Here is a 12,419-nt window from a genome sequence, read left to right on the forward strand (position 1 = left end):
GATATCCAGACAAACAGTCTAGAAACATTAAACTCATCTTTAATGCCACCTCAACCCTCATCCCAAATATCCATGTGGATACTGTGTCCTATTATACTTCAGTTTTGCATCTCTCAAATCCACTTTTGTCCACTCTGTCTCCACTATTCAGGCCTTGATCATCATCTGGATTGTTGAAATGTTTTCATTATTCCCTTCACCTACAAGATTTAGGAGCCGTTATAATAGAAAGTGGCTTCCCAGGTGATGTTAGAGATAAATAACCCTCCTGTCAATGCAGGAGACTTAAGAGATGCAGGTTCGGTCCCTGGGTCAGGAAGACCCCCTGCAGAAGGAAATAGCAACCCATTCTAGTAGTCTTGCCTGGAGAATCCTGTGGACAGAGGAGCCTGGCAGGCTACAGTTCATGGGATCACAAAGAGTCAGACACGACTGAAGCAACTTAGCAGGAATTCATGGGGCTTCCCTCATAGCCCAGTTGGTAAAGAATCCACCCGTGATACAGGAGACCCCGGTTTGATTCCTGGGTCGGGAAGATCCGCTGGAGAAGGGATAGGCTACCCACTCCAGTATTCTTGGGTTTCCCTTGTGGCTCAGCTGGTAAAGAATCTGCCTGCAATGCAGGAGACCTGGGTTGGGAAGATCCCCTGGAAAAGGGAAAGGCTACCCACTCCAGTATTCTGGCCTGGAGAATTCCATTGACTATGCAGTCCATAGGGTCACAAAGAGTCGGACACGACTGAGCGACTTCCAAATCACTTCACTTCACTCATGCACATAATAGAAAGTATCATGAGAGACTAGTCCAAGGACTTCCCTTGGTTTATTAGTCCAGTGGCTAAGTCTTCACCTTCCAGTGTGGGAGGTACCGGCTCGACCCCTCAAGGCCAAAAAATCAAAACATAAAACAGAAAGAGTAATGTAACAAATCCAATAAGACTTTTTAAATAACCCACATTAAAAAAAAAAAAAAGAATAATCCAAAAGGTCCAGTTTTATGTTGTCTAAAGGTTCTGCCCCTTCAACAAACTCATGTTCTCTGACTCTTCTGAGCTGTATTCTCAAGAGTCTGCATCTTCATTCATTCAAAACTGTTGGGGAACAAGGGAAAGATGAAGGAGCATACATTTGCCAACAATTTCTTTGTTTACACCGCTAATGTTTAAATCTCACCAAATTTCAAAACTTCACAAAAATACAACTGCCTAGAAATAAACATGTAGACATGCTCTAACACTAATCAAATGGAATAATAATTGTACGATGGGACTTTAATAGGGTAGAATATTTTCTTTAATTGTGAAAACTGATAAGAAATACATAAAAGCATTTACTATGTGATGCCAAAAGGATTATTATGGGCATCGTGATTGCCAATGTAGTATATTTGACAATATACTCCAGTAAAAAATATAGACAATATGCAAAATGAGATTGTGCTTAGGCATATTAAATTGTGGATCATTTATCACCATGTTTCATTTATTTTTGCTATGTTTCCTCTTGCATTTGAACAGGAAATAATAAGGAAAAGGGGGGCTTCCCTTGTGGCTCAGTGCTAAAAAAAAAATTGGCCTGACAATTCAAGAGACTCAGGTTTGATCCCCAGTCCAGGAAGATCCCACGTGCCGCAGAGCAACTAAGTCCGAGAGCCACAGCTGTGCTCTAGCATCTGGGAGCTACAACTGCTGAAGCCCCCGTGCCTAGAGCTCTGAAACAAGAGAAGCCACACAATGAGAAGCCCGAGCTCCCCAACCAGAGAGTAGCCCCCGCTCACAAGCAGAGAGAAAGCCTGAGCAGCAACAAAGACCCAGCACAGCCAAAAGCAAAACAAACTTAAAATATTTTTTAAAAAAATAAAATAAGAAAAAGAAGAATTCCCACTCCCCCTCCCCCACCAAGATGCTAAGATGTCTTCAGACTCCGGAAGGCTCCACTTACCAAGATCAGTGGCTTAAACTACTGAAGCATGATTCTCAAAACTGACGACTTCCATCATGTTCTCATATATACAACCTCCTCTGATCTTCCTAACCGCTGCCTCTCTCAGATCTTTGCTTCTGAACCAAGTCAGTGGCTGGGTTCCTTGTCTGCACCCCCATCCCAGGGCAGCTTGGAGACACCCGAGACTGTGTTCAGCTCCCTTGTGTCACACTGACAACCCCATTCTTCATTGCTTTCCTACTGGGTGCTCCTATAAAAATGGCAGATGCTGTAAAGCTCAGGAGCCTCTCTCCTTGCTTTATCTGAGTTGCCAAGCTCCTCTCTGCTGTCATTATATCTTCCTTTGTTTTATCCCATCCTCTTGAGTATACAGCATTATCTGTATTTTCACACTCCTACTCAAATTTCTCCCTAAGGCCTTCTTGATCTCCACTGCCTTCCCATAGTGAGGGGTCAAATGAGTTTAAGCTAAAAGCCTGGCCCTGCTACCAACACGAGGTGACTCTGAACAAGGTTCTGAGCTTAGGAGTCTTATCTTTAAAAATAGGTATAAGGGATACCATGAAAAGTGAGAAATAAAGAAAATTAGATCACCTGCTGAGATTAACATCGAAGAGAGCCGAGCTGGGATTACAGATGGGCAGACAGAGGAAAAGTGGTTCCCAGGCAAGCAAGAAAGGACCGCGAAGGGATTGATGGCATTAATACATCCAAATAAATAATATGTTGACTTCTAAAGGGGCTTAATCTCAGCAACCTAAAACCTGAGCCTCACTGAGTCAAAAGTACGCAGGGCCCATCCCTACTCCCTGCAGAAGCAGCAGCCTTGGCTACTAGACTTTGACTAGTAACAGCCATTGACAAAGCCAGCCTCCCTTTGGAAATCTGTGTCTGCTTGACATGTTTGTTTCGTTGGATTTTATTATTTATTCACGTGTTTGTCGCATGCTTTCTCTAGCTGCGGCGAGCGAGGCTCACTCTCCCGTTGCAGAGCTCGGGCTTCTCATTTCAGAATCAGGCCCTAGAGTTAAGATTTCAGAAGACAAGCTCTAGCTGTGGTACACCACCAGCTCAGTTGCCCTGCAGCATGTGACGTCCTCCCGGACCAGGGATCAAACCCATGTCCCTCACGTTGGCAGGCAGACTCTCCACCACTGGACCACCAGGAAAGTCCTGCTTTAAATATCTGCATCATCTAATTAACTTTAAAAAGCTCTTCCTTGGCTTTCTCATTGAACTTAAATTGAAACTTCTCACCCACAGCAGCTCCTTCTCAGGTGAGCTGACCCCTGCCTGCCTTACCACATCTAAGAACGCCATTCCCTCTGGTATTCACAGAACTCCAACCACCTGCCTGACCACCCCCCTCTGCCTCAAGGGAGCCAGGACCTTGGCCTGGGGCTCCCCCACTTCTCAGCACAACTGGCTTTAAGCCTCAGAGCTCCCCTTAATTGCCCTGCCCCAGCAGGACTTCCCTGCCACCCGTTCATTCTATCACATCAACCCATTTTATTGTCTACACAGTACTTGGTGCTACTAAAATCCTCTTGGTCCCTTATGTGATCACTTGTTTTACCTGGTTCTGAAATTTCAGGAGAACAAAAACCTCACCTGTCTCATTCACCCCTGACTCTCCAGCACCTACCAAGGTGCCTTTCCTGATTGAAAAAATAAACAGAGGAATGAGAGATCAATTGACTCTTTCATTTATTTAACTTAAGCTGACCAAATCAACTGTGATCCGGGTTTGGTGGTCTATTGGGAAAGAGTATTAAACTGACGGTGGACATGTAGTTTTCTGATTCTTGTAATAGCTACGGTTCACCTTGAAATTAATGTTATCTTTTTAAAGTCTAAGGGTTTGGTAATTATTGTTGATGTCTATATTTACCATTATTATTCATTACTGTTAATGATGTGACAGCCATCAATGAGAACTTTATCATCGACTGAGTCTTCATGAAAGTAGAATCTACAAGATTAGTGCTGTTACTGGTCCATGTTGCAGATTAAGAAACTGAGGCTCAGGGAGCTTAAGTGACTGTATAAATTCTCACCGTAGGGAACGGCAGAGGCAGATTTTAAATTGAGGTTGAAAATGAAAGTATTGATCACTCAGTTGTGTTCAACTCTTTGTGACCCCATGGACTGTAGCTCTTCAGAATCCTTTTCCATGGGATTCTTCGGGCAAGAATACTGGAGTGAGTGGCCACTGCCATCTCCAGGGGATCTTCCCAACCCAAGGACTGAACCCAGGTCTCCAGCATTGCAGGTTGGTCTGATGCAAAAGCTGGTGTGCTCATCCCAAGGCCCACAGTTGGCACTGAGCTCTACCTGCCCAGCCTCACCCAGGGGATTCGACTCACCCTCTCTCTTGGTCTTTGGGGATGATGACTCCCCCTCACCCTACACCTTCCAGAAGCCTGGCCCCTCAGTGCGCAGCCACCCATACCCAGAGTTGTCAGTCTTTTTCTTTTAAATTGTGGCCAGATACAACCTTTAGGGAAGGAGTGAAGATGAGACCTGTTAGTTTTTTGTTTGTTCACATTGTTTTTTTAATTTATCTTTTCAAGTCTTTATTGAACTTGCTACTATATTGTTTCTATTTTACGTTGTTTTTTTTCTTTTTTTTGGGGTGAAATGTGGAATCTTACCTCCCCAACCAGGCATTCAGTTCACATCCCTTGCATTAAAGGCAAAGGCTTTTTTTTTTTTGGAAGGCAAAGTCGTAACCACTGAACCACCAGGGAAGTCCCTGCTTTGTTTTTTTAGAAGCTCAGTTCTTAATATATTGAAGGTCAGAGTGGAATGTACAAATCAGTAATAATAATAATGCTGTTCATTAGATTGGTGCTTGGGAAAACAGCCATATTCTCTGATTTTTTTTAAAGAAGTAATTTCTTTTTCTCTCTTAGTATTTTATTCATCTATTATTTATTTATTTATTTGGCTCCTCCAGGACTTAGTTGCCAGCCTGTGGTATCTCATTCCCTGACCAAAGAGTTCCCCATGTTCCCTTATTGATAAGAAGGCCTGACGTTTGTGCAGCCCTTAAGCATTTACAAAGGGCTTTCACTCCGTTATCTCATGTTTCCCTTACACTAGCCTTTCCCAGAAGAGGCTACGTGGGCCAGTAGAGAGGAGGCGATCTTAGAAAGAGATAAACCTGGGTCCCCTCCTGGCCCACCACCAAGGAGCCATGAGACCGTGGGCAGGTCACTTGATTTGAGTCCCTTTTTGAAAAAAAAAATTATATATACAATATCTCATTGTAGTTTTGATTTCATTTCAGTTCAGTTCAGTTCAGTGGCTCAGTTATGTCCGACTCTCTGCGACCCCATGGACTGCAGCACACCAGGCCTCCTTGTCCATCACCAACACCCAGAGCTTGCTCAAACCCATGTCCATCGAGTCGGTGATGTCATCCAGCCATCTCATCCTCTGTTGTCCCCTTCTCCTTCCGCCTTCAATCTTTCCTAGCATCAGGGTCTTTTCCAATGAGTCAGCTCTTCACATCAGGTGGCCAAAGTACTGGAGTTTTGATTTATATTTCCCTAATGACTGATGACTCTTGCCTGGAAAATCCTATGGACGGAGGAGCCTGGTAGGCTGCAGTCCATGGGGTCGCTAAGAGTCGGACACGACTGAGCAACTTCCCTTTCACTTTTCACTTTCATGCATTGGAGAAGGAAATGGCAACCCACTCCAGTGTTCTTGCCTGGAGAATCCCAGGGACGGGGGAGCCTGGTGGGCTGCCGTCTATGGGGTCACACAGAGTCGGACACGACTGAAGTGACTTAGCAGCAGCAGCAGCAGCAATGACTGATGATGTTTAGCACATTTTCATGTACTTATTGGCTATGTGTATGCCTTCTTTGGCAAAATGCCTATTCAAATCCTTTACCCATTTAAAAGATGTATTTCTTCATTTTTGGCTGTTCTGCGTCTTCCTTGTTGTTCAGGTTTTTCTCCAGTCACTGCGGTGGTGAGAGGTTGGGGAACTGCTATCCAGGTGCAGCGCGCGGGCTTCTCTTGTTACAGACGGCAGGCTCTAGGGCACGTGGGGTTCAGAAGTTGTGGTGCACTGGGCTTAGTTGCTCCACGGGGATCCAGGGATCGAACCTGTGTCGCCTGCATTGGCAGGCAGATTCTTTACCACCGAGCCACCTGGGAAGCCAGGTCTGTTTCTGCAGCGCTACTGTCTGAATTCACATCCCCCCAAAGAAGACCCCGAGACAAGAACTCCAGAGCTTATTTCGGAGGAGACTCCCGGAAGCGCAGCAAGGGAAACGGAAAGTGAAACGGAAAGTGAAAGGAGAAGAAAACGAGGACGCGCCTGTGGGCAGCGGGGCTCCGCCTCACTGGGAGGAGCCTCGCCGAGCTCTCAGCTCAGTGCTCGCGGGGGTGTGTCCGCCCACTCCCACCGCCCTAGACGTTTCACATCTCCGGCCCTTCAGGGCTGCCCGGAACAAAGGGCTGAGCACTGAGAGCTGGAGGTAAAGGCTGCATGCAGGGACATCCCCAGCCGTCCAGTGGTTAGGACTGCGCTTTCACTGCAGGGGGTATGGGTTTGATCCCTGTTCAGGGAACGACGATCCCACATGTCACACAGCATGGCCAAATAAATAAATAAAACAAAACAAAGCTGCATGCAGAGAAGCATCTCCTGTACCTGCAGGTAAACTAAAAAGGACCAAGGAGTGATGGGGCAGGGTACCAACAGCGTCTTCAACCACCATCGTCAGCCCGCTGCCTCTCAGCCCTTACTGCTTCATCAGTCTTGCCTGCTCAGAGCTTCCTCTGGATCAGACTTTTACTCTTGCCTTTAATCTCCGTGCATCTCCAGGTTTCTGTGTCACTCTGCTGCCCAAGTCTCTGTGGAAGCCTCACACTTAACCAGTCCTCCAGAGAAGCTTGGATGGCCCCTGGGGTCACCGACCTGACTGGGCGGGGCTCTCCACACCCGCCCGGCTCATCAGACCCGGGCCTCCAAAGCTGGCTGCCCTGACCACAGGCCCTGACCACAGGCCCTGACCTTCTCCCAGCCCCTATTTCTGAAGTCCAAAGAATAAAACATAACAACTCATTCACAAGAAGCATTTCTGACTCCTTTTCCAGTCCCAGGTCTCCCAGATTGTTCATTTGTATCCCCGTCTGATGCTGAGAGATCATGATTGTTCATCAGGATCCCCCTTTGCAAATGAGGATATTGCGGCTTAGAGTGTTTAGCTAAGAGCACACAGTTAGTCAAAGGCAGGCATGCACTTGCACAAAGTCTCAGTCATTTTATCTCTTTTTAAAAACCTCATTTGCTTACAGCTGCGTCAGGTCTTAGTTGCAGCAAGAGGGACCTTTCTTTGGGGCACATAGGCTTCAATAGTTGCAACATGTGAACTTAGTTGCTCCCGAACATGTGGGATCTCAGTTCCTCGACCAGGGAACCTGAGTTCCCTGCATTGCAAGGCAGATTCTTAACCACTGGACCACCAGGGAAGTCCCAGTTGCCTGGTTTTCTATTGAGTTGTTGATCATTCCTGTTTCTTTCAATATCTTCTATATTTTCAATGACAAATATATATGTATGGGAAAGTTTGCTCTCAGCCCATCACACACAGTGTAACTTCTGTTTTGGTACCTGCATTGATTCCTGTAATGCCAAACTCCCCAGATTGCCCTCCTGCTCTCTGGTTCAGTGTCTGTCCTTCTGCCTCTGGCTCTTCCTGTGAAGTCTTCCTCATCACATAAATGGCACCATGACCATCTAGGCTCCGGTAACAAAGAGAGGGCTTCCCTGTTGGATCAGTTGGTCAAGAATCCGCCTGCCAGTGCAGGAGATGCAGCAGACGTGGGTTCCATCCCTGGGTTGGGAAGACCCCTGGAGAAGGAAATGGCACTTCTCCAGGGGAGAAGTGAAGGAGCAAGGAAGCAATACTGGAGCAATACCCACTCCAGTATTCTTGCCTGGAGAAGTTCACGGACAGAGGAGCCTGATGGGCTACAGTCCACGGGGTTGCAGAAAGAGTCGGATACAACTTAAACCGCCACCAAGAAATATGGATGTCTCTCTCTAATTTTTTTTTTTTTTTTCCCAGCTTGGCTTGCAGGATCTCAGTTCCCTGAACAGAGACTGAACTTGAGTCACGGCAGTGAAAGTCTGGAATCCTAAGGACTAGACCACAAGGGAACTCCCTGTGGGCATCTCCTTCCATCTTCCTTCTCCCTCATCTATATTTGACTTATCACCAAGCTCCATCAGCTTAACCTCTTAGTTCAGTTCAGTTCAGTCGCTCAGTCGTGTCCAACTCTTTGCAACCCCATGGACTGCAGCACGCCAGGCCTCCCTGTCCATCACCAACCCCCAGAGTTTATTCAAATTCATGTCCATTGAGTCGGTGATGCCATCCAACCATCTCATCCTCTGTCATCCCCTTCTCCTCCTGCCCTCAATCTTTCCCAGCATCAGGGTCTTTTCCAGTGAGTTCTTCACATCACGTGGCCAAATATTGGAGTTTCAGCTTCAACATCAGTCCTTCCAATGAATATTCAGGACTGATTTCCTTTAGGATGGACTGGTTGGCTCTCCTTGCAGTCCTGTCAAATCCATGCATCTCTCTCCATCTCCCCCACCCGGTCTAAGGCACCATCACCTCTTACTTAGACACTCGCCAACAACTTCTCTGGTTTCTCTACATCTGCTCTGCCTCCTCCAATCCCTTCTCTCAGGATCTTTTTTGACCCAGACTGATCTTATCACTGGCTGGAGCCACTTTCTCCCTCGAGAGACTCTCCCCAGCTCCCCAGTGACATCAACCTTCAGAGCAAGTCTTCCTTGCTCCTTATTTCCTGGAGACCTTTTCCATTCACATTCTTTCTCTCTTGAAAGCTACCATCCCCACTCCGTATTAATTTTCTCAAGCAGGAATGACCTTTCTTCCTCCCTCAAGTTCAAGTAGAGTCTCCCTCATCCTCACCAGGGTTCAGCCAGCTGAACACTGATGTGCAGCCCCCCTGGACTCTGAAATGCAATCCACCAGCAGGAGTGGAGGTCGGTGTCTTCTTTTCAGAGACAAAGGAGGCTAACACCATGGAAGGCAGAGCATCAGTCAGTTCAGTTCAGTCCAGTCGACTAGGAGAAGGTATCCCTGGAGCAGAGCCCTGAAGGTGAGGACAAGTCTTCCAGGCAAAGGCCCAGGCTGGGGACAGACACAGTGTCTGAGTGAAACATGGAGGCTGGCACAGCTAGGGTGACACCAGCAAGGGTAACACAAGCCAGGGTGGGGTGTGGGAGTTGAGGGGGTGTGGGGGGTGGGGGAGTGGAGTGAAGGCGGAGAGCAGCCAGATTCCGAAGTCATGGATTTGGAATTCTATCCCAGGGCCTTAGGAAGCCAAAGGAGGGGAGTCACTTGCTGTGATATATGTTTTAGAACATTCGCTCTCAGTGCTGCATGAGAATAGACCATAGTGGGGCAGATGTGTTGATGGGAGCGCTGTGTGGGACCAGGGGGGAGTAACCATCACGGGACCAGGACTGAGCGTGAAGGCCACGAGTGATGCTGGGTACAAGGTGGATTTAGAAGCAGGTGCTTTTAGCACTTGGTGATGCGTTGGACAGAGCTGCTGCTGCTGCTAAGTCGCTTCAGATCAGTTCAGTCACTCAGTCGTGTCCGACTCTTTGTGACCCCATGAATCGCAGCACGCCAGGCCTCCCTGTCCATCACCAACTCCCGGAGTTCACTCAGACTCACGTCCATCGAGTCGATGATGCCATCCAGCCATCTCATCCTCTGTCGTCCCCTTCTCCTCCTGCCCCCAATCCCTCCCAACATCAGAGTCTTTTCCAATGAGTCAACTCTTCGCATCAGGTGGCCAAAATACTGGAGTTTCAGCTTTAGCATCATTCTCTCCAAAGAAATCCCAGAGCTGATCTCCTTCAGAATGGACTGGTTGGATCTCCTTGCAGTCCAAGGGACTCTCCAGAGTCTTCTCCAACACCACAGTTCAAATGCATCAATTCTTCGGCGCTCAGCTTTCTTCACAGTCCAACTCTCACATCCATCCATGACCGCTGGAAAAACCATAGCCTTGACTAGACGGACCTTTGTTGGCAAAGTAATGTCTCTGCTTTTCAATATGCTATCTAGGTTTGTCATAACTTTCCTTCCAAGGAGTAAGCGTCTTTTAATTTCATGGCTGCAATCACTATCTGCAGTGATTTTGAAGCCCCAAAAATAAAGCCTGACACTGTTTCTACTGTTTCCCCATCTATTTCCCATGGAGTGAAGGGACCAGATGCCATGATCTTCGTATTCTGAATGTTGAGCTTTAAGCCAACTTCTTCACTCTCCTCTTTCACTTTCATCAAGAGGCTTTTTAGCTCCTCTTCACTTTCTGCCATAAGGGTGGTGTCATCTGCATATCTGAGGTTATTGATATTTCTCCCGGCAATCTTGATTCCAGCTTGTGCTTCTTCCAGTCCAACGTTTCTCATGGTGTACTCTGCATATAAGTTAAATAAGCAGGGTGACAATATACAGCCTTGACGTACTCCTTTTCCTATTTGGAACCAGTCTGTTGTTCCATGTCCAGTTCTAACTGTTGCTTCCTGACCTGCATATAGGTTTCTCAAAAGGCAGGTCAGGTGGTATGGTAATCCCATCTCTTGAAGAATTTTCCACAGTTTATTGTGATCCACACAGGATCCACACAGGCTTTGGCATAGTCAATAAAGCACAACCAAATAGAGGTTTCCAGGGTGACTTCTAGGCTTCTGTTCTAAGTGACAAGGTGAATGCTAGTGCCATTTACTAGGGGGAGAGAGGGCTTGTCGGTTCACCTCTTCCATTGTGTACATATATATTTGGCTGCATCGGGTCTTAGTTGTAGCATGTGGGATCTTCATTGAGTCATGCAGGCTCTCCAGGGTGGCGCTCGGGCTTAGGTGCCCCGAGGCATGTGAGATCTTAGTTCCCTGACCAGGGATAGAACCCAGGCCCCCTGCATTGCAAGGCAGACTCTTAACCACTGGGAAGACCACCAGGGAAGAGTCCCACAGCTTCCATTTGGGAGGGTCTTTTAAACAAGTGGAGATGTCCAGCAGACCGTCATGCCAGGAACCCTACAGAGAGGCTGGGGGTGAAGCTATAATTGGGGCTTCACTGGCAGCCAGTGTTCCAAGTGTGCGACTGGGGTAGGGCACCTGGGGACTGAGCTCAGGAGAGAAGAGAAGGGGTCCAAGGAACAGGCAGAGGACATGGGCCCATCACATTTCACACCGTCCAAAGCCAGCTCACCCCTCACCACTCGGACCCTCAACCTCCTATGACTCCGAGCAGCCCCTAATCTGGCCGTCGCCCGCACTTCCTGATCAACCAAGTGCTCCCACCATGCTCTGGAATTCACAGCGTGCCGTCAGCAAAACCCTGTCTGTCTCCACGTCTTCTCTGCTAGCCTGACTCTCCCATGACACTGCTTCCTCTCAGTCCTTAAATGGGGACTGTTTCCTCCTCGGGACTCCCTGGACCAAAGGGCCAGAGGCGGGGTGAGCCTCCTCCACACTCCTGTCTCCTCTCCCCCTCTGTCCCTCTCCCCCTCTTCCCTGACTCAGTCACTCTCCTTTCCTCAGATGCCTCTTTGGTGCACAGGCCCTTAGAGGAGGTCCCCTCTCTCCAGTCACTCCCCTGCCTTCCTCCCAGGTGCTCCACATCCACCCCAGGGCTCACTGCCTCTCTCTCCACCTCTACTCCTTCCGGCCTTCTCCATGAATCCTGCATCCACGGGTTAGACCACCCATCAAACCCCCAGGCTCTTGGTCTCTGTGCTGCCAAGAATCTGCTCTTTGGCCACCATTGATCTTGTCATGCCCCAAACCTTGTCACTTGCAAGAACAGCCCCATTTCCAGACCTTCTAGGGCTTCCCAGGTGGCTCAGTGGTAAAGAAAACACCTGCCAATTCAGGAGATGTGGGTTCCGTCCCTGAGTTGGAACGATCCCCTGGAGGAGGAAAAATGGCAACCCACCCCAGTACTCTTTCCTGGAGAATCCCATGGACAGAGGAGCCTGGCCGGCTACAGTCCATGAGTTACAAAGAGTCAGACACAACTTAGTGAGTAAACAGCACTGCAAACAGACCTTCCCAATGCCCTAGTCTGGTACTTCTACCTCCCACTTTATTTCCTCCCTTTTAGTCTCCTGGGACTTCCTTATAGCTCAGATGGTAAAGAATCTGCCTGCAATACAGGAGACCCAGGTTCAATCCAGAGAAGGAAATGGCAACCCACTCCAGTATTCTTGTCTGGAGAATCCCATGGACAGAGGAGCCTGGTGGGCTACAGTCATGGGGTTGCAAGGAGTCAGACACGACTAAGCCACTAGCCCACACACGTTTGGGACCCCTGAGCTACCGGCTGTCCATCTTTTAGCTGCTCGTCCCTGCCTTTCCCATCTTCATGTCTGTTGTCACCCAGGTTGGCTCCATC

This window comes from Capra hircus, chromosome 5 (assembly GCF_001704415.2).
Source record: "Capra hircus breed San Clemente chromosome 5, ASM170441v1, whole genome shotgun sequence".
NCBI lineage: Eukaryota > Metazoa > Chordata > Mammalia > Artiodactyla > Bovidae > Capra > Capra hircus.